Genomic DNA, 23,658 nt, shown 5'->3' on the forward strand with positions numbered 1-23,658 from the left:
ATAAAACATTTGTGATGCACCATCTGTTGGAATGACAAATGCAACACATATGTCTCTGTTACATGCCATTTGGCATGGAGTTCGTGAAACACGTGTGAATGTTTGTAATGCACCATCTGTTGAAATGACAATTGCAATGTATTTTATTACTACAAATGTTTGTGATGTGCCATATGTTGGAATGACAGAGACATGGCAACCAGACAGACACACAGATATGCAGAGACTTCTCCTTTTATTAAAGTGTATTATTCTAGCAAACTATTTTGTGTTCTATTTTGTAACCATTTTGTGAAGGTGTTTGCTTATGAAAGTTGTCGATCATGTGACACATCATGTCTTTGGGTTCTGCCTATTTAAGATGTTGCAGTATTAGCAGTATTAGGACCTGTGTCTTAAAATCTGCTACATGTTTCATTTTCTGGCTTTGCACCTTTTGCTTTGGTTAGCTTAATTTCGTATACCCTTTTATATAACTATTTTTTTTGGTTCTTTATTCTCTGTCTACATTTTTGCTTTGACATTGCCTTCCATTTTCTTATTTCTGTATTGCACAATAATTCATCTTAGAATAACAGTATCTCATGGACAATCACTTCACTATCTGCATGTCATAGCAGAAATCTTAATTCATATGACGAAGATGCATTTTTAGGTGTGTTTGCGTACAATAAACATAGCGCCCATTGTGATGGCCATTTCTGTCTGTCTGTCCATCTGTCCACATGAAACAACTTGGCCTCCGCGGACAAATTTTGCTGAAATGTGCCACACTTATTCTTCAAGGAAATTTGTCAAGACAGTTCAATTTAATCCCGCTGTACATTTCAAAATCTCCCCTTGAAAATCATTGGTGAATTTGTGAACTCGTCACTCTTAAAATGAAGAAACATTATGTGTGTCTTCAACAATGAACGAGTTTACTGTTTCAATTTTACCTTGACAGCTATTACACCAACTTGTATATTTGCATATTTTCCTGTTTTTCGCCTCCAACAGCCGCTACTGACGGCAATGTGATCCCCAGCAAACAGCGTGTGCGGGTAAGAAGTCGCTGTCACTACCAGCTTGAGCGTACATGGAAACTTCTGTAGCAGCAAATTGTTTCAGCTTCATGAAGTCTTCCCAGTGGTTTGAGGGCAAGCAGAACAGAACAAGTGCATCAGCATCTCAGTCCTTCCAGTGTTTTGAGTTGTAATGGGTAAATTAAATGATTTTCCTAACTGTAAAAGTACAAAATTCAAGCAAGGAAAGCACTGTTTCATTGTAAATGTAATTTACTAAGGTGACCAGATGTCACAGTGATTTCAGGCTAAGCATCCTGATAAATAAGAATCAAAGCATCCCAGTGTAAACAGGCTGCCCATCTAATAAAACATAAAAACATATAAAACAGAATAGACCCACCCCCCCAATACTCCAGCTCTCCTTGCCTCGATGTAATATATGTATATAACAGTGTGGTCAAAACTCAAGAGAGGGAGAAAGGTTGATTAAGAACTTGTGTTGAATTGGAACAACGACCAAGAACTCGACACAAAAAGACTACCCATTGGGATTAATAAAGTATCTATCTATCTATCTATCTATCTATCTATCTATCTATCTATCTATCTATCTATCTATCTATCTATCTATCTATCTATCTATCTATCTATCTATCTATCTATCTATCTATCTATCTATCTATCTATCTATCTATCTATCTATCTATCTATCTATCTATCTATCTATCTATCTATCTACAGTACTGCCCTTTATTTGTTTCCACATCCAGCACTGTGTGGAATCCTACATGTTTGTTTTTTGCTTTTTCCCATGCCCTGATCCATCTCTGATGATGATGAGATAAAGAAGGTACTGAATAGATGAAGATGGGCTTTATGCCTGGGCATACATACTACACATGTGTCCAGGTTTGGTACTTTGAAAATCTGGTCACTCTCAAATTTACTATTAGAGTGCCACAGTCACCTGATGTACATAACAGTCACTTTTTAAATTTAGGTTAAGTTAATTGCCATTTACAAACTGACACCATGTGTGAATGTGTGGTGTGTGTGTGTGTGTGAGTGAGTGAAGTGGACCCTGTGATGGACTAGAGTTCTGTCCAGGCCTGTTTTCAGCCTTTTACTGAATCCTGGTGAGATAGTCTTTGGCCCCCACAAACCTGAAATGGATTGAGAAGGTTGTAGAACTTGTAACTACGCACCTCGTCCTCTGAGGACTACAGTACCTGCACGGTCCTCAAATACACCTGAATGTTACACCATGCATGCATCTTCTAACTTGTTCAGTCTTCAGTTGTCCAGCTTTGGTGACTACGTGCCCAGTGTAGCTTTGTAGTATTAGAAACCTTATGTTTGCCCTGTTTGGCTTTGAATTTTTAAAGTTGATTTTTATGTTTTCTTTATTGGTGCAACGCCACTTACAAGTCACAAGACCTTGATTGTTGTGCCAATAACGTAACCGATCTTCTTGTATAAATATGGTGGAGTTCGTTACCCCACTGTGGAAAAAAACATCCATCCATCCATTATCCAACCCGCTATATCCTAACTACAGGGTCACGGGGGTCTGCTGGAGCCAATCCCAGCCAACACTGGGCAAAGGAAAAAACATTTTCAAGAAAATATTTAACATCAGTTAGTTTATTTCCCATGTAGGCCCTAGTGAAATGATTTTAGTTTTGTTTTGACTGTCACCTTGTCTTTGACTCCCAAGTTTTCCTGTTGTACTTTTCAGTTCAGTTCACTTTGCAGTTGACTGATCATGTCTTTCTCCTTGTTATTGTCTTCAAGTATTTTTCAGTGTTTACAATAATCTCTGGGCACTATAAAGTGTCCTTAACAAGCCTCATGTTCTGCTCTTACCTGACATGGCTGGAAGCTGTCGTAGTGTTCTGTTACTGTAGCCCAGTCCAGTGCATTCTGCATTTAGAGATGCCCTTCTGCTAACCATTTACTTGACTCTTTGTGGCCTTCCTGTTGGACTGAACACATCTGTCCATTTTCCTCTAACCTGTCTAATTGCCAAGGTGTTTTAATCCTCATTCAATAACTGAAGCTCACTGAGTGTTTTATGTTTACAACACCATTCTCTGTAAATTTTGGAGAATTTAGTAAAAAATCCTAGGACACCATATATTTGTTAGAAGCACCAAACCTGGTACTATCAGCATTTTCCTCAGACCTTAGTCCTTTGTACAACTAAACCTGTCTGTGTTTTATCAATCAGCCTTTCCAATTCTCTTTACACTGAACATTCTTGCAAAAGCATTTCCCCAAGTGTCATCCATTCGTTCTGTTCTTTTATCTCCAGCTTATCCAATTCAGGAACAGAGGAGCACTGGGTGCAAAGCAGGAAACAGCCCTCAACATGATGCCATGTTGTTACAGTGTATACTCACTGGAACATGCCTAATGCCATTTGTGCCTTTTTATGATTTGAAAACTATCTTGTGCTTACAGCACGTTGGAAGTTGGCGCTGGTTTGTTAGCTTGTCAGACTTGGGCAGATAATTACCATTTTAAAGGAGAGCCAGCAGAAGAAGAGATGCCTAAATGAATGATGATGACCATATTTAGCTTAATACATGCCACAGAGTACTTGAGGCTCTCTTGTGCTTTACCTGATGATCATTACCACTTCCTGGATGTTCAGCAAATATTGTTCAGGTCATAAACAAGGGATGTGGCCCGCTACATTGCGTCTGCTGTGAAACTGAGTAGTGTTCATTCCTCCAAAATGTGGGTTAGGTCAAATAAATTTCATTGGTTGAAGAGGAAATGGGAACACAATATTTATGAAACGGGTTACTCGTTTCAGACAGAAACAGATTATATCTAATTATGTACTGGGATGTGTTTCAAATTATGTATAGTCTGACAATTTTGGTCAAATTTGAAACAGCTGGCACAACAGCTGTCTTAATAGTTCTCATGTGTGCATCCGTCCATGCATTTCCTAAACCTGCCCTGCCCATTCAGTGCTGTTGTGACAAAACATTTGTTGAGAAATAATGAAATGGTTAGAAAACTCATAAGCCAAGATACCTGTCATTCAGTTTTAGAACATTCTGGAAAACAATGTGAACATTTTACTAAGGTGAATATGAATCAAGTGTAGTGGATATTCTACATAAAATAGTGAGAGCTCCCATGCCTTCTTCTAATTCACATGATTAACCCTTCAGATTGATATGGAAATTATTTTTGTATTGATCCTTCACTTCTATTAATTGTTCTCCATCTTCTATAATTTTCTATGAGACTGATAGGAGACTCAATTTATATTTAAATGATATAGTTTAAAAAGGAATACCTAATAAAATGTTACCCCTATTTCAGGGTCACAAAGGGCCTGTCATAGCTGCTTTGTTCTCAAGGTTCAGAATGTGGTGTCCAGGTAGAGAATAACTGAACAGCTGCTTGAACTTTTGCAAAATGCAAGACACACCCTGCTGTACTGAATACTCTCAGGAACTTATTAATATTTGTGGGGTTTCCTCTTATTTCATTTTTAACTCTCTCTCTCTCATATATACTGTATATTTATATTTATATTTATATATATATATATATATATATATAGTGGCATGCGGCTGGGGGTGGCACCCAGCCGGGATGCCGAGGAGGGCATCATGCCTCCTCCGGACCACAAGGGGGCGACCACCCTGGTTCCTTTGGGGGCCACGGGGTGCCCAGAAGTGCTGGGGGGAAGAAGACTGGGGACACCCGGAGGGCTTCCGGGAGCGCAGCCGGCAATTCCGCCACACAGGGGAGTGTCCGCGGAGGAGTGTCGGGAAGCACCTGGAGCCCATCCGGGCGTATATAAAAGGGGCTGCCTCCCTGCAAACGATAACTGGAGTCGGGCGAGGAGTGGACAAAGTCTGAGTGGAGAAGGGTGGAGGCGGCCTGAACGAAGCAGGCACTGAGAAGAGAGGCCTGGACTTTGGGGGATTGGTGCTGGAGGCACTGGGTTTGTGCGTACTGGACCTTGTAAATAGTGTAAATAAACGTGTGTTGGGTGAAAATATGATGTCCATCTGTCTGTGTCCAGGCTGCTTCTCACAATATATTTATGTATATATATATAAAATGTTGGGCACCCAGATGATGAGGTAAAGAACCGATTGCTTCAAACAGTGGTACATACTTTTTAATAGTCTACTAGCTTATGGCTCTTTTTTATGTACTATGCCAACAGCACAGACTGCTTTTTAAAGAAATGTCTTTAAAAAGTACTCTGTTTCCTTTCCCTAATTTTGTAACCGTTATTAGTCCCTTGACTCCTTTCTGGACTCCCAGCTTCTTTTATAAGAGGTATGCAGCCTTCTTTTAAAGAATAAACACATCCTAGGCAGGGCGGAGGTCTGTTCCTCTGTCTCTCTGTGGGTGAGGTGAACTCAAGACTTCCATTCCTCCTCTTTATGTGTATATGTTTGGTAAATATGACCAAAAGAGGTTGTATCTCTCCCTCTCCTATCTGCCTTTCCTGGTGGGTCAGCAAGTGGAGTTGGTCCTCCTTGGACTAGCCACTAGTCTTCACCTGTTAAAAGTGTAGAACAAGCTTTGAGACATCAAGAGCTCCTTGGTGGTTCCCCCAGATTATACCCCTGTGCTCTTAGAACTGATGTCAAGGGGAGGAGGAGAAGCAGTGAACTGTGACTATAGCCAAAATGCCTATTGCTAATCAAATGTACAGTGTGTGATATCAGGGCGCCACCATTAGTCATCAGTATGTACTGCCATATTGTTCATAGTCATGATGCCTGTTACTAGTCACTTGTTTGGCATGTGATGTCATTGTGTGGCTGCTATTGGAGGTGGTGGCATGCTTGCAAGATGCCCAGTATTTGAATAATAGCAAACAAAAGATCTTGCACTGGACAACTCTAAAACACTTTAAAAAACTAAACAACAATTAGAATTTTGTTTGTTTACAGCTAGATTCTGATTTTTTTTAGCTTGTTTTTTTTTTTGCATGCATTGTTTCTCTTGATTTCTATGCCAGCTTATGCCTGTAAATTAATTACCCTTTTGATTGTGCACTTGAAGACAATGTCCGTTCTCTACCGCTCAATTCATGCTCACGTCCGTTTGAACTTGCCTTGTCCAAAATTAACCTAACATGAACAACGTGATGTTATTTCGTGACTTACACCTCTAAGGAAATAGAATCAGCACATTTCAGCACAATTTTCTTCCAGTTTGTTCACTTTCCCAATACAGTTGTTTCAATCCAGGGTTGTGGAGGCTATGCTGACAGGTTTGAGTACAAGAAAAAATCAACTCTAGGCCTTCACAAAGCACATTCACACATTCGTACTAGGGATAATTTAAAGACACTACTGACACACTCCATGCTCTTTGGAACGTGGATGGAGACTGAGGGAGATTCAAGGAGAAAATGCCAATGCCACACAGATGCTGGGGTTCAAGTGCGGGTAGTGGGAGCAGTGAGCACAGCACTATCCTCTAGCTTGTTACAATTACACTGGATCTGAGCCATTACTAATGGACACTAAAGGTCATTTCGTTATGTACAATGGACAGTAGGCTGACACTCTGGTCTTTTCCACTTCATTATTTTACCATTCTGACTTGAGTTACCTCTGAAACTGGTTAAGGAACCCTTCTTTTGGAAAATGGCAGTGATTTCTTATTAATAATGCAACAAAAATTTCACATTAGAGCCAAAAGTGTTTAATTTTGTTCATTTTTAACATGTTTTGATTCTGTAGCAGATCCTGCAACTGTTATCTCCCATGAGTAATTCAGGGTCATAGAACTGCACTGTGTCAACTTTGCTGCCTTGTTCAATGTGCTCTTTAGTCTCAGGATTACTTAAGAAGATGGCAGAAAATGGTGAGCAGACACCAGGACTAGCATAGGTGCAGCTCCATCATGGTTACTGACACCTGTGCCTGAAACTTTATCTGGTTTCTTTTAATGTCAGTTAGGAAAAAAATCAGTAGAGAAAATAGAGGCGAATGCACTCCGTGGACTAAGAGTCACTAAGGCAAAGGTGCTTAGCTGTGTTTAATACTGACATGAATTATGACATTGAAAACAGATAAGCAATAGTTTCTCTTGTAAAACGCTTCACTTTCCACCTTTAATAGCTGAATTCTCACAATGTCTGTGGTGCCCATGACTGGTGGATACAGCAGCCACAGATTGTCTTACAAGGCCATCAAGCGCCAATAAGCTGAAAACTCAGGTACACGTTACTCATGTGTAGTAAAACAAGACTATACTCATTTTTTGAACATCGCCAGACTTAAAATGAGGTATAAGGTACAACATAGAAACATGACTAAGGGGTATTAGGTATAAGGAGAGATGAAAGGGAGTTGAACCCTTCAGTTTAAACAAATGGAGATTAAGAGGTGACATGACTGAAGTGTTTAAAAATAGGAAGTGAATTAGTAACAATGGATCCCAGGTGTTACTTAAAAATAAATTCTTCATCAAGAACTTGGGGACACAGTTGGTAACTTGTTTAGGGAAACATTTGCTCAAAACTGAAAGTTTTTTCCCTTCAAAGAACCATATACACATGGAATACATTACCAAGTAGTGTAGTGGAGAGTAGGATTTCATATCTTGACTTGCTATTGTTTTGGAGAATCTAGGACAATAGAATTGGTGAGCTTGTTGGGCTGAATAGCTTGTTCTTGTCACAATTGTTATAATGTTCTAATGGCACAAAAGTTCTACCCAATCTGTGTGGGGTGCAACTATTGGATTTAATGTCCTTATTTGCTTGTTCAAAACTCTGGGATGAAATGTTAGTGTATCTGAAAACAGGACAGAACTTATGATTAATAATAAGGTGTGGTGCAGTAGTGTAACTTTGGATCAATAGGTCCTTTTTACTGACAGTAGCACATAAAAAGACATGACATTGGACACAAGAGGGCGTTCTTGTAGCGTCACGTTCCCAAGATTAATGGCAAAAAGCTATGTTTATTTAACTAAAATAAATGAAAAGAGAAAAAGAAAGTAATAACTAAAGAGTACAACACAGTAAAAATTACAGCCTTCCTCTCTCTCTGTTCGACCCCTGTTTAGCTAGTGGGGTATTTTGTCCTCTTGCCCGTGTTACCACTATCACTAAGCATGGATCTCTCTTTTTTAGGTGTAGACAGCATTCATTCCAACTAACTTCCCAGCTCCACATTCAATAAACCTCTGGTCATGAAGCAGCTTAAAACCCCATTGCAGAGTCAGTGTTTGTCATCCTTTTTTGCTGTAAGATCGCCAGCTTAGAGTTCCCTCTTAACAGTTGCTGTTGTCCATGGACTCTTGAATGGCATATTGCATTTTTAGGGCAGGTGTTCCAGGTTGTTTAAAGGGGCAACATGCTCCCTGCCTGGTACTATGTGCCCTCTATTAGCCAAACAATATTGTAATATCTTGCCTTTTCTCCTTGCCCCTTTCTCACTGTCAGTAAATGATAGTTAGGGGTTCTCCAAACTGCATGGTCATCTGATCCATATGTGACCCTGGCTGCCACTTTCTCTCTATATATATGTGCCACAGCATATTGCTCGTCTGAGGTTTACTGCACCCTACTGGTACTGTTGTTTCTCTGATGGCATGAGAACATTGCCACTATTTGCAGGTGCATCTCTCCTTGTGGAGCTCTGGCAAGCATGGTTCCTGTCCACTATGTTCTTTTTCTGTCTGCTGGTCTTTTCTTCACTGGACTGTCCATTACAACCTGTTGCTCTTCTGGAGTATCTAACACACAGGGGGCTTACTGTCTCCAAATGGTGCCCTTATTTCTGCGGTGACATGACAACCTGGATACTGCCCTGTACCTGTCCTTTTCTACCTTTCCTGTCAGCAGGACTCTTGTTCACCAGGCAAACCATTAGAGTTGAAAAACACCTGTCAAGCTTGGTGCATAGTCTGGAATGAATTACTTCAGATGCTGGCGTAATTAAACATGGATCCAACCCTCAAACTCACCTAGATCTTTCTTTTGGAAAGATCATCTTCTTAAAATATTCTCCATTGACATCCCAAATATGTGCATTTTAGGTTTATAGACAAGGCATAGTTGACTCAGTGTGGATGTGTGTCAGTGTGTCTTGTGATGGATTTGCCATCAATCCAGGAATGTTTTCTGTTTTGCTTTTTATTTAAAGTAGTGTCATTAACATAATTCAGCATCACAATGAGCTTTCCATTACTAACAAGACTGCAACAAACTATACAATTTACCAACTCAACAGTACAAAGTTAGGGACAAAAGTGCTTGATGTACTTGATGTAAGAAGCACACCACTGGTTGACACCATGAAGCCCTTGAGGGGACACCTGACAGATTTTACATACCAAGTGTCAAAAGGAGCTACGCAAATCCAGGATAGCAGTGGTATGAAATTACAAAATGAGCCCAATGGCAATAATGACGAATAAGGTAACAAAAGGAGCAAAACTGTAGAAGAGGATGTAAAGTAAAAGAATACAATAAACTGAAAATGTGTGAGTGTAATGTTTAAGGCAGCAGAGCAAATTAACATTGTAAATTGAGTAGCAGGGACCACGGACCCTTAGATAAAAGGACAACAGTTACACCAAAGAGATCAGCAGAGTCTTCACTCTGACTGAGAATGGTGAGCTCCATCTTACCACTTCCATCTGGGCTCACAAAATGGCTATTTTTTATTGTTGCTTTGTTTAGGGGTGGTTCAGTGGTTGGGATTGAAGCCGCAAAGCCCTTCTTTACTCAAAGAGTTGTGGGAATCTGGAACAAACTACTGAGACGTGTATTTGAAGCAGAAACCTTGACAAGCTTTAAGAAGAATCTGTATGACATATTGCGACAGCTTAGCTATTAGCTAAATGAACAGGCTTGATGGACTCAATGGTCTCCTCTCGTTTGTCAAATTTCTTATGTTCTTACGTTCATCTGTGGAGCTGCAATCTAGATGCCACTTTATTACCATTTACTACCTTTTTACCATGTTTTTCCTAACATCCAAAAACATTAAACTCAACAGGCCAAGTGTGGATGTATTTGAGATTGTACTGTACTAAGCACTAGGCACTGGTAAGTGTGGTGCCTGATTTTGGCCCAAGTACCAATAAACTAGATAAGCAGACCAGAAGACAGGTGCAAACTTTATCATGGGGGGCCTGGAATTACCATGGTTAGTTACTGTCTCACATTTCCAACAGAATTAGTTCAAATCTCAGCCTGGTCACTGTGTGGATGAAGTCTGTATGTCCTCCCCTTGTCCATTTTGTGTTTTCCTAGGTAGTTTGGCCTTCCAACCACAGTTTAAAGATGTGCTGAGGAGAATGACTGAATCTAAATTGGTCTTTTATAAAAATAATATAATAAATGTGCCCTAAATGGACTGTGCCCCTCCAGGATGATCCCAGAGTTGTGCCTCACACTTTCTAATGCCATTTATTGTTCACGTAAGTATAAGTTATGTTTGTCTAAGTTGCTGTAGCCAGGAATTGTTGATGTGTGCTGTCATTTTTAACACAGCCACTCTCCTTTACATTTACGCCAAAGAAGAACATTGTGCTGTTATCTGTGTTTTGTAGCATGAAGTGTATCAGGAGTGCAGATTCATCATCAACTTTCAGCACACTATGGAAACAATATTTTGCCTCAGCAAAGTATCTGTGAATGCATTTAAAAACTGAAGATGAAGAACAATCAAGTTGTCCATCCACAGTTACTACTGCTGACAGTATTGACCTTCCCTGCCATGTAGTCCTGGCAAACAGGTATGTGACAGTGGGACTAAGTGCGGAAATAATTAAGGAGACTGTTTTGAAAAAATGATGTTCAAGCAAACTTCACTATACTGTACTGTATTGTGAGAATGTTGCTACTGTGTTTTGTTTGTTTTCATGTTTATAAATAAATTGCAAATACTTTTTAACTTTTTCTCATAAACAATCTGTTGCTGTCTGGCAACACAATTCACTAAAGAGATGAAGCTCATGCCAGCAATGTGCAGTTTTTATACTCAGATATATTGTAAAAAGAATTCAGTAACAATATCAACTAGATAAATAAATGTTAATGTAATAAACAGTCGAGACATAAACATGTCCTGAGCCAGAAGAGCATCAATGTTCATGAATTAATGTGAAAACTAAAAAAGTCAGGATGAAAACACAGAGAAGATGGTCTATCTGCTTGTAAATAAATTAATGTGAAAATCATTTCTGAGATCACACATGCTCTGTTTTAAAAATAACAGTTCATTCACTCGCAAGCACATACTTGGCTTCAATGTTTTTCTTGTGGCTGTGAGTGCCAAAAAACAAGAAAAAACTACAAGACACTTGTCCACAAGCTCTTTCCAGCCTTACCTTAAACTATTTAATGGAGAATTAACATTTTACAGTTTCTTGTTTCATCTTTAAGAATGAGTACGCAGCATGACCTTTTCATTTGTGCAGAAGTCTCTAATGGTGAGTGCAGAGGACAGTTAAGCAAACATGCAGAGGGGCAAAACGTTTTTTCCACCTCTGTTAGTCAAGAGCACTCTGCACCCGTCTTTGACTGTCATCACTATTTTGAATCACCTGAGTGAGTTAACCAGGAGACTGAGAAAACCTTCAGAAGGCTGTGTTACACAATCTCGTGGAATGAGAAGCACTGTTAAATTCTTTGTTCATGGAGTTTTCATCCTATACTCAAACAAATTAATTCAGTAATTATGGAGTCACTGAGATAAAAGTTACACACACCCCTCACGTTTTTGTAAATATTTTATTATATCTTTTCATGGGACAACACTGAAGATTTGACACTTTGATACAGTGTAAAGTAGTCAGTGTACAGCTTGTATAACAGTGTAAATTTGCTGTCCCCTCAGAATAACTCAACACACAGCCATTAATGTCTAAAGTGCTGGCAACAAAAGTGAGTGGATGTTAGAGACCTTGTGCTCCTCCACCTTCTGTTTGAGGATGCCCCACAGATGCTCAATAGGGTTTAGGTCTGGAGACATGCTTGGCCAGTCCAGCACCTTTACCCTCAGTTTCTTTAGCAAGGCAGTGGTCGTCTTGGAGGTGTGTTTGGGGTCGTTATCATGTTGGAATACTGCCCTGCGGCCCAGTTTCTGAAGCTTTAGTATGTCACAGTACATGTTGGCATTCATGGTTCCCTCAATGAACTGTAGCTTCCCAGTGCTGGCAGCACTCATGAAGCCCCAAACCATGACACTCCCACCACCATGCTTGACTGTAGGCAAGACACACTTGTCTTTGTACTCCTCACCTGGTTGCCGCCACACACACTTGACACCATCTGAACCAAATAAGTTTATCTTGGTCTCATCAGACCACAGGATATGGTTCCAGTAATCCATGTCTTTAGTCTGCTTGTCTTCAGCAAACTGTTTGCAGGCTTTCTTGTGTGTCATCTTTAGAAGAGGCTTCCTTCTGGGACGACAGCCATGCAGACCAATTTTAAAATATTTACAAAAGTGTGAGGGGTGTACCCACTTTTGTGAGATACTGTAAATGATTAATGTATAGCAATTTGGGGATACTGAACTGTCATTGTTATTTTATTAACTGAAAGGATTTAGTTAGATACAAATTTCCCCTCAGGAATCAATAAAGTGGTTTCTGTTGTATTGAGAGCCATCTGTCTGTCTGTCTGTATATCTATCTAATCTGTTAATTAGAGGACTTCATATAAATGTCATTATGAAACATTTGATGTTTGTACCCTCACAGGGTCTTCCAATCACTGACCTCCAAAGTAAACATTAACTTAACCAAATAATGTTAGGTTGTGGAATGTATAGGTTACTGGATAGCTTCTGTGTTTGGTATGATCACTCACACGTAAAATGTGGATTGTACAGCATATGTAAAAAATTAAAACATGTCAACAAAAAAACCCTTCAAACATTAGTACTACCAACTCAAATCATTTGCCAGTATCCTGTGCAAACACTATCAGTCAGACTAAATAATGATTTTTTAAGTACAAGTAATCCATGCAAATCTTTAGATTGGTGACCCACTGTGACATGGAGAGTTGGAACTGTCAAATATAAGGAAGGATGTCATCTGGATGAAGTGGCCTTCAGGAACATGGGAATGGTAACACACCATCTCAGGCAAGGCTGATACTGAGTTACCTAATAACCCAGCATTCAGGTCTTTGTTATTGTAGCTGTAACCTCGCACAGCTTCAGGGACCTGGTTTGATTCCCAACACTGTTTCTGTGTGAGAGGGTGTTACACGTGCACTGGTGTCCATCATAGGGCACACACTCCAGCACTTAAACTTGACTTGTCAAATAACCAGACTTGCAGATCATGGGGTAAAAACCCACACAGACAGTTAGACAAAGTGCAGCCTACATACTGTATATTGAGCTGGTCCAGAATCACATTCAGTACACAATACTCCCAGGCAGCAGCACTAACCATGAATCCATCATACCATTCCTAAAAGATATCACGTGGCTCAATTTAATTTATTTTTATTCAGTACACATCCCTCATATTCTTTATTTTCTATGTTATTGCTATTTTGTTGTTTTTTAATTATTAATTTTCATGTGTTTTTGTTATGTATTTTTTCTTAATAATGTTAATATTATATTAATTTGTTGTTTATGTACTATTAATGACGTTTGAATCTATTCTTTGTGTTTTATGGGTTGCATACCAAGAAGTGGGACCAACATTCCATTGCTAATGTTGAGGAGATGGTCCCAGTAGTGTGTCATTGGAATTTATAGAGTAGAGATCTTTCGTGTCAGTATTGTTTTCTTTCATTTTTCTGGTTATTTTTATTTTGCTATAGGATCATGGATTTGGACTTGTGTGTCCTGGATTGACTTTTAAGGAAAATAATTTTTGCTTGTTTTTTGTCATTTTTCATTCTTTACTTTTTGATTATTTAATGTAGTGTTATTACTCTTTCTTTTTATTTGAATGGCAATTTTGTATATCTAGTACATTTAAAAATATATTTTGAACTGTTAAAAGTCCATGCCTTGTCTTTGGGCCTGTGTAGGCCGTGAAGCCTCCCTCTTGAGTTTGGAGTCAGGCTGCCAGGGTTAAAGGTCCTGGTTTAGTTTTGCCCATTTTTAAAGCCTTACACTCTTTTCATCATATTGTGTTGTTGCTTCATAACAACTTCTGTGTATTAACTCAGCTCATTATACAATAAGCAAAAATATAAAAACTGAAAAACAACATAGACACAAAATTCAGTTCAGAAACATAAATAAACATCATGTAATATAGAACTATATACACATAAGATCAAATTCCAACTACCCTTGGTCAGTCACATTCTGAAAAGAATCATTTTAATTTGGATCGAAGAAGTGCGAATATGGGATCATTGTATGTGACTCCGCATCCACTCCAAGTGGACTGCACAGTAACTACACATCTATCTGCACTTTGTGAAGCAGAAAATACAACAAAGGTTTAGTCTCGCTGAAGATCCTTTGTAAGATAGCAGTGTATCAATATCCACATTTAAATCAGTGGCATCTTCTCACAGCATATTGCTTGTTTTGAGTTTTATCCAAAAGCTTGGACACAAGTCACTGTGTGCTATAATCTTAAAGAGGGCCAATGTGATGATGTACCACATCACGTGACCATGGGACACCATAAATAATATGGATGCATCCATGTGAAAATAACACAAAATGGTAGATGAAATATAAAATGCAATAACTAAAAATAAGCACATAAAAAATAAGTAGAGTATAGAATAATTAATGGACATTGAAACATAACCCAAAAAATGTGTATGAGCCAAAAATAGACTTCTGTTAAGGCAATATGATAAATATGACCCATCTCCTCTATCATCTCTAACTCCAAATTTCCTGATGACCACCTTTTCAGGGTTGCACTGGGTTAGGGTATAGTGGGTGAGGGTGCACTGACAAAGGCATGTGTGACTTTTTATTTGTTCAAAATTGTTGCTTACTCTTTGTTCTTTCTGTTTATGTGATTATAAATTAAAATCTGAACACCAAAAAAATAAACAGACGAGGACAACAAAAGGACAAAAGTGAAAAGCATTAAAGGCTATGACAATGGCAAAGTCTAACAAAAAAAAGTAAAAGTTTCAGAAATACATGACATATACATGATAACAAAAGACAAAAGAATTAAAGAGTTACAACAGCAAATAAGGTTGAAATGGCCTTGGGTGACAGCTGAGTCATTTACAACTGCAAGTGGTGGGCATGTGTAAAAGCCATGTTCAGGCATCAGGTGTAAATCACCCAGCAGACCCCAAGAGAGGAACTTCTGTAAGTATTGTTTTTTTTTTTTTAATTTTTATTTCCTTATTTCTTTTTCTTCTTATTTCTCTATTCCTCAACCAGATAACGTGTTGTGAGGGAAAAGCTTCCCAACAATGTTTTATTGTCACAGTTTGTTAGTTTGTACACAGCAGTATAGTGGGGTGTACCAGAATCAGCTCTCATTTCTTATCGAAATTTTAAGTGTAATTGCCACTTTTAGCCCTCAGTGGAAAGAGGCTGACCGATTTTGACAGAGTTTATTTCCGGAAGAGCAGTCTTTAAGTGTACAGCTATGTCTCTGTCACTTTGTTGTCATAAATAAAATATGCCCTCCTTTGATAAATCAGTTCTTATTATACACAGAGCCAGTAACAGTATGTACCAACTTAAATTATATATAAAGAAAAAGGCCAAAATACAACTAAAATTCCACCCAACCTGCTTTATCCCAAAGCTATACAAAATGAATGGCTCCAAACATACAGTGGTGGTGCATGCTTAGGATTATTTCATGTTCTGTTTTGTATACTATTTGTTGTCTTTTGATGACTAAAACGTAGGCACTGCTCTGCAGTCTCTGAAACAATGACCTTGACTTGCTTAGAAAACCAGGTTGGCATGAATGTCGACCTAACTGGGAGTATCTGAGCCTCAACGCCTAACAAACAAAGAGTCACTGTGAACATTGGAACAGAGAGAAATACTCCATTGTATGAAGTTAGGTGAAGTGTATCTTTGGGATTTTAGGCATGCATAGAGAGTCTGTGGGTGGGTAAGATTCACCCTGACCACTCTGTTGGTGCCAGTGGCCATTTTTATTTTATGTATGAGGAGGAGGGATGGCTTGATGTACAGCAGTGATACTGAGCATTCACTGGTCCTTCCCAGGAATCAGCCCAGCTGCAGAGTGTGTCTGGCACTGCCTGTCTCAGTTGCTTCTTGGAAACTGGCATACAACTGATGTGTAATTTCTTGTACAAATAACGCGTGTAATATGAAGATCTTCACTACAGACACAGCTGGCTGCCTTTGGACTCACCGTTTAGATAACTTGGTTTAATAGAGATTGTCATATGTGAGCCTGTGCTCCACTCCTGGGCCTTTCCTGACAAGAACATCAAAGTCAGTATTAAAGGTCAGCTGAATGGCATACATTTTCTGAGTTACTGCACTGAATCATTTATGTTTCAGTTTTGTTAAAAGTATGTTATGGAATCTATTACATGTACACATTACCTACATTTTTTGTTATCTATGTCAAGTTTGCTTGCATTACTGAAGGTAAATGCAAAAATGAATTCATTGTATTGGTGACATAAAACAACTAAACAAAAAGCACACAGGACAATGGCTATAAAGCAGGATGCACGCTTTGAAGGCTTCAGACACCTCCCTCACATATGCACCCATAGAGTACTTTTCCAGTTTAGCATAGCCAATCAACCTGTCTTTGTACTGTGGGGAGGCCATGAAAATGAGCTGAACTGAATGCATTTTGTCATTGTTAAATGGTTTGGCTGCTCCATTCTAAAAAAGGCTGCCAATCTATAAGATGGGGCCATAAATTCCCATCTGTTTTTGTCTGGTGCCACATTTTCAGGTGCATGGGAGCAGATTATAAACTGGGATGAGACATCAGGACATCTTAGCTATTAGCTTACCAAATTAACTTTATGAAACAAATTGTTTCCTTGTGTATGTCAAACAACCTTATGTTCTTCTGTTCTCATTCTGACAGCATCAAAAGCGGAAACCAATCCTACATGGAATGCTGGTCCAATCAGAGCTGCCAGCTAACCTAAAACGCACATTTAAGAGATGTGGGAGGGAACAAAGATGTGGAGCTCATGGAAATTAACTACATAAACATAAGGAAAATGTGCCAACTAGAACATAGAGGCTGGCCCTTTAGTAACGAACACCAGGTCTCTGTGATTCAATGATCCTAACCTGTGCCGTTTTTTCATCTTGTCACAACTGTCCCTATAAATGTATATTTCTCTGTTTGGGACATTGTGGTGATTGATAAAGAAAATTCCAACATACAATAGACATGTAAAACATATAGACAACATTATGTTCATTTACCAGAAGAGTTAGTTTTGACGGTCCGGTATAAATCAACATTGCAAACCAACTTCATCTAGCTCAGGGTTGCGAGGCCAGGCTGTATGTCAATCCAGAAGTACTGTACACAAGGCATGAACCATCCCTGGACATGGTGGCAGTGCTTCACATAGCATACGCATTAGCACTCTCTCATATGGGGCCAATGTTAAGATCTCTAAACACATTTTTGGGATGTGAAAGGTAAATCAACAAAGGCACAGAGAAAATGTGCAAACTGTATACAGAGAGCTAATAAGTGTGGGTCCAAACAGGGCAGTCTATCATTTTTAGTTTCCTTGGTGAAGCTGTAAATATCGACCTGCCACAGCCTTTGCTTTGAGTCTCAGACTTGTACGTAGAAACCTGAAGACATGAGAGAGGAGCCAGGATTGGAAAGAGCAAAATATGGAGGGTTTGGATACAAAAATGTGGACTGACAATTTGAGAATAATGAGGGGGTTGTCTGATTCCTTATAGCAATGTCTGTTTACAAGGCTGTCTCAAAAAGATATGTGCTTGAGAGATGCCTTTTCAGAAAACACTGTAGGAATTGGGCTGAATTAGCAGGCTTTATTTATTTATTGTTGCATTTAATGTTTGTCTGAAATAAACACATTTGTAGTATATAACCAAACTACCACTTAAACTGTAACTGCACTCTGTAGCACTCTATTCAAACCACCAGCTTAACAGGTACATTTTAATGACGGTGACAATCTAGTTATAATCTTACTAAGGTAGCCCTATAAACATATACACTTCATTTAGGTTAATGCAATAAATTGACAAGGTAAATACCATCACAAAATTCAATGAAATTGAAGTACTATATAATCATTATCTTTAAACATTTACCCGTGATTCCTATTTACTGTATCCTCGCTGGTCCATGCAAATAAAGTTAAATAACAATTCAATGAATACACAACCTCAGAGTATTTTAAGTGAGAGACAAACAATAGAAAACCTTTTAGCATGCCAGGACCAGATGTCATAGATGATGGTGAACAATGGAGGATGATTTTAAAAGTTTTATGAAGTTTTAATGTAAGCCCATTCAGGACATTACTATAGTTTGAATTAAATGCATTCAAAAGATGCAATCCTGCTGCCCTTTGATCATTTAATTTTATTTTGCTGCAATGTACAGTTAGGTCCATAAATATTTGGACAGAGACAACTTTTTTCTAATTTTGGTTCTGTACATTACCACAATGAATTTTAAATGAAACAACTCAGATGCAGTTGAAGTGCAGACTTTCAGCTTTAATTCAGTGCGGTGAACAAAACAATTGCATAAAAATGTGAGGCAACTAAAGCAGTTTTAACACAATCCCTTCATTTCAGGGGCTCAAAAGTAATTGGACAATTGACTCAAAGGCTATTTCATGGGCAGGTGTGGGCAAGTCCGTCGTTATGTCATTATCGATTAAGCAGATAAAAGGCCTGGAGTTGATTTGAGGTGTGGTGCTTGCATGTGGAAGATTTTGCTGTGAACAGACAACATGCGGTCAAAGGAGCTCTCCATGCAGGTGAAAGAAGCCATCCTTAAGCTGCAAAAACAGAAAAAACCCATCCGAGAAATTGCTACAATATTACGAATGGCAAAATCTACAGTTTGGTACATCCTGAGAAAGAAAGCAAACACTGGTGAACTGAGCAACGCAAAAAGACCTGGACGTCCATGGAAGACAACAGGGATGGATGATCGCAGAATCATTTCCATGGTGAAGAGAAACCCCTTCACAACAGCCAACCAAGTGAACAACACTCTCCAGGGGGTAGGCGTATCGATATCCAAGTCTACCATAAAGAGAAGACTGCATGAAAGTAAATACAGAGGGTGCACTGCAAGGTGCAAGCCACTCATAAGCCTCAAGAATAGAAAGGCTAGATTGGACTTTGCTAAAGAACATCTAAAAAAGCCAGCACAGTTCTGGAAAAACATTCTTTGGACAGATGAAACCAAGATCAACCTCTACCAGAATGATGGCAAGAAAAAAGTATGGAGAAGGCGTGGAACAGCTCATTATCCAAAGCATACCACATCATCTGTAAAACACGGTGGAGGCAGTGTGATGGCTTGGGCGTGCATGGCTGCCAGTGGCACTGGGACACTAGTGTTTATTGATGATGTGACACAGGACAGAAGCAGCCAAATGAATTCTGAGGTGTTCAGAGACATGCTGACTGCTCAAATCCAGTTAAATGCAGTCAAATTGATTGGGCGGCGTTTCATGATACAGATGGACAATGACCCAAAACATACAGCCAAAGCAACCCAGGAGTTTATTAAAGCAAATAAGTGGAAAATTCTTGAATGGCCAAGTCAGTCACCTGATCTTAACCCAATTGAGCGTGCATTTCACTTGTTGAAGACTAAACTTCAGACAGAAAGGCCCACAAACAAACAGCAACTGAAAGCCGCTGCAGTAAAGGCCTGGCAGAGCATTAAAAAGGAGGAAACCCACCATCTGGTGATGTCCATGAGTTCAAGACTTCAGGCTGTCATCGCCAGCAAAGGGTTTTCAACCAAGTATTAGAAATGAACATTTTATTTCAAGTTATTTAATTTGTTCAATTACTTTTGAGCCCCTGAAATGAAGGGATTGTGTTAAAAAAATGCTGTAGTTGCCTCACATTTTTATGTAATCGTTTTGTTCACCCCACTGAATTAAAGCTGAAAGTCTGCACTTCAACTGCATCTGAGTTGTTTCATTTAAAATTCATTGTGGTAATGAACAGAACCAAAATTAGAAAAAAGTGGTCTCTGTCCAAATATTTATGGACCTAACTGTATGTGCTCTATGCTCTGCCAGATTGATGGTTATCATTTTCATTATCATAATGGTTGTTCTTGTTATTGTTAGATGTTATCTATATTTTAGCCTATGTTTTTGTTCCCCAAAACGTTGATGCCCATGAAAGGAGGCCATGTCTATTCATGGCTATTTACTATATGGCGCCTGTTATAGATATAAATAAATAAAGGTTCTTTCTGGAATCTTCATATGGATGGGTCTTTTCGGAACCAAAAATGACTCCTCTGTTGCATTCTGAAGAACCCCTCTGGCGCCTTTATTTTAAGAGTGTTGGCGACTGCCTAGTTTGCCTTAATGGTAGAGCTGGCCCTCTGTTCAAAACCTGAACTTTGGATTGTGAGGCAAGTACACAAACCACATATGAATCAGTCACATTTATTTAGCTGGTGCAGTTTTATATGTGTACTGTCTGTAGTACTAGGGTGTTGTATTGTGTTAGCCATTATGAATGTAGAGAAACGTCAAGCAAAATTACACCTTTAATTGGCTAACTAAAAAGATTACAATATGCAAGATTTCGAGGCAACTCAGGCCCCTTCTTCATTATATCTTGCCTGAACAAGGGGCCTAAGTTGCCTCGAAAGCTTGCATATTGTAATCTTTTTAGTTAGCCAATAGGAAGTGTCATTTTGCTTGGCTTTTCTCAATGTGTACTGTGTAATTGTACAATTTACTTCATTTTGTGTAAAAGACCTGTGCAAATATATGAAATTAAACAACATGTACAGCGTTACTGGGAGTTTAAATTGGCAAGTCCTTGGTATGTAACCTGCGTCGTTTGTATCGATTGAACATCTTAATCTTTCCACCAATGACACAACAAAGGCCTTCTAACTCTGGCCACTTCATGTTCTTAAAGCCTTGCTACACAACACCCGGTGAATATTTTGAAACACCTACTCTCTGCAGGTCTGTTAATTGCATCATTTACATGTACTGTAAACCTAAAGTAAAAACACACTATTTCCCTCATCCAACAGTAACGCTTTAAAATTAAATTGTCGCTAAAATTATGTGTAAAGCGTTTCCGCTTTTAATATGATTTCACTGTTCGCTACTGCAGTGCACTGTGATCACTGTTCAGTATGTTAGGTACTTTTCAGGCTTCTCCAGCACTCTTGTTCTTACGTATGTCACACTAATGTTATTCTACGCAGGCGTTTGTCATTTTGATACTGTGTTGTAATCTTGTTTACTGCGTACGCAGCTGTGAGTTAGCGCTTGCGTTTGTTGCTATTTAAAACAATTATTGATGGATTGTTACCAGGGTTAAACGAGACATTTCTTGCTTCGTTATTTTGCGTATTTATTTTTGCCAGTATCAAAATGTGATTTGACTTTCATTTTCCTCCTAAACTGTGCACGCGTTACCAGATGCGGCGCTTCTGATAAAAGAAGGTGGAAAATTCTCAAATGAAATATATTTGTAGTACGAAATATGGGTAAATGTTACTATCTGATGTATTTTCTGTATAAATTTGTAACAGACTTAATAATCAAAACACTGGAATAACGCAGTCATTTTCGACTTAATGCTATACAAGTTTGCTGATTGTCTGGAAATACCCCTTTGTCTCCGACTTGGATCGCGTAGCTAAAGCATAGGTGGAATTTTAGAGCAGTTCAACGGTTATGAAAGAAGCAGGGCGACCTTAACCGTCTCTCTCTCTCTGCTGATGGATCATTACGTAAAACGTCAGCTCCTCCAGACGCGGACCTGGCTTTTCTCTCTCTGCCTGGTTATGCAATACGGCGCCTTTCTATATATATTGCACTCAGTGCCCAAGATTCAGTTTTCACAATTTGTGCGTCCGCCCCTTCTCCTTTCTTATTGGCCCAACGCTATAGCGCTCGCATCCCGATTGGTCAGCTTTGATGTCACTTATTTGGGACTGCCAATGCGTTTCTTTACTGACCTACTAACACAGATCTGGGGAGCAGACAGACTCCAGGAGGAGAAAGCTTTGGAGAGAGCAGTTGCTTGACTTTAATATATATGGATTTTTTACCCTTTGGAAACTAAGTTTTTTCCACTTTGGCCTTACAAACCCCTGTCCACAATGACTTACGGAGTATATCTTCAGTGACGTAAAGGTAAATGGTGTTACGTGTGTGTTTCTATGTACCTTATTTTTTAAATATAATTGTAATTTGCATGTTACATATTGTGACGGAGAATCGCCACCTTAAGGTAAACAGTTACACTGCAGTAGTTTGTTGAGACACGTAGTTTTTTAGGCATTGCAACGTACTGGTGTAATGTATCTGATTCCCAATAGCCGGAGTGAATAAAATGTCCCTCCTTTTTTCTTCAAGACTATAAAGCTCAGCGGGTGGTCGGGTGGCATGGGCGCATCCGATTGTACTGCATGCACTGTTATTACTGACATAGTGACCCAGAAAATAAAGCATGTGAAGCCGTGGCCACGATTTGAGAATAAGATCAGCTTGGCAAGTGCTCCTGGCTAGGGGCAACCTCAAATGTACGCATGCAAGCATGGAAGGTTGGATGTGGGTACTCTTGACAATGGCATTGCGAAGCCTGTCCATTCGGTTTGTAATCGGCAGAAACCTACTGGTAATTAAGAATAACAGATAGGAGCGGGCGCGTACCTTGTCTGGGGGGGCGACTCTGTCTTTCAGTTAGCCGCGATTATTTAACTTTTTTAAACATTTCCCGATCTCATCTACGGTTACGCAGAGGGCACATTGCGGATCACATAATAGTTCCTGGAAATGTTGCATAATGCAACCACAGAATTTGCTGGCAGTCGCCTGGAAAGAAGGGGGGTGAGGGTGGGCTGATTACGCGATTTTATAATCCTGACACAAAGAAGGAAACTAGAGCAAAGGGCTGACTTCACACAAGGCAGTATGCCGCCTTCTATTGTGTTGTTGGCAAGGTTGTTTTAAGGGTGTTGTATTATTCATAGCAGCATAATACTACGTTCGAATGGTGAACGTGCTATGCAAGGTGGTGTTGATTTTATAAAATGTTTAATGTGCCTGTTATCATTTAGAAGCCTCATTCGAGTGTCCCGGCTTTTATTCCACGGCATATATGGAGCCCTGCATCTGAAAAACCGAAAACGTGTTCCTTTGTGTGCCACAGATCGCCGTTATAATTAGCATGTACGGCGTGTCTTTCTGTCTGTTTCCGAGTGGGAATTGGACGCGACAGCAACATTGTTGCGTTGCATTCTGATGCACGTCCTGGTTCAGTTTACAAAGGGGCACAGCTTCTGTCTTATCTGTCCACCGCATTTGTTAGACAACACGACCCCAAGAGCAAGATTGATCGAAACAAGATATTCCCCTAGGGCTGGGGTGTGGTCTACAAACGTGACTTTAGAAGAAAACGCTTTCGAGGAATAAAGTTTCTGCAGACCTTTCGTCCGTCGGCCCGACTGTCCGATGGGCTCCTTACGGGGGTGGAGCAAG

At 39.4% G+C, this 23,658-nt stretch overlaps 1 protein-coding gene across 1 annotated transcript in view; it reads left to right on the forward strand.

Moving 5' to 3' along the window:
- Window positions 1-22,125: 22,125 nt before the first annotated feature.
- The window catches only part of nfil3 (nuclear factor, interleukin 3 regulated), a 28,664-nt gene continuing 27,131 nt past the window's right edge, over window positions 22,126-23,658 (forward strand). The window contains exon 1 of the mRNA XM_028804873.2: window positions 22,126-22,311. The gene's annotated coding sequence lies outside the window, so the exon portion shown is untranslated. The remainder of the gene's footprint in view (window positions 22,312-23,658) is intronic.

The sequence above is a fragment of the Erpetoichthys calabaricus genome, chromosome 7 (genome assembly GCF_900747795.2).
Source record: "Erpetoichthys calabaricus chromosome 7, fErpCal1.3, whole genome shotgun sequence".
NCBI lineage: Eukaryota > Metazoa > Chordata > Cladistia > Polypteriformes > Polypteridae > Erpetoichthys > Erpetoichthys calabaricus.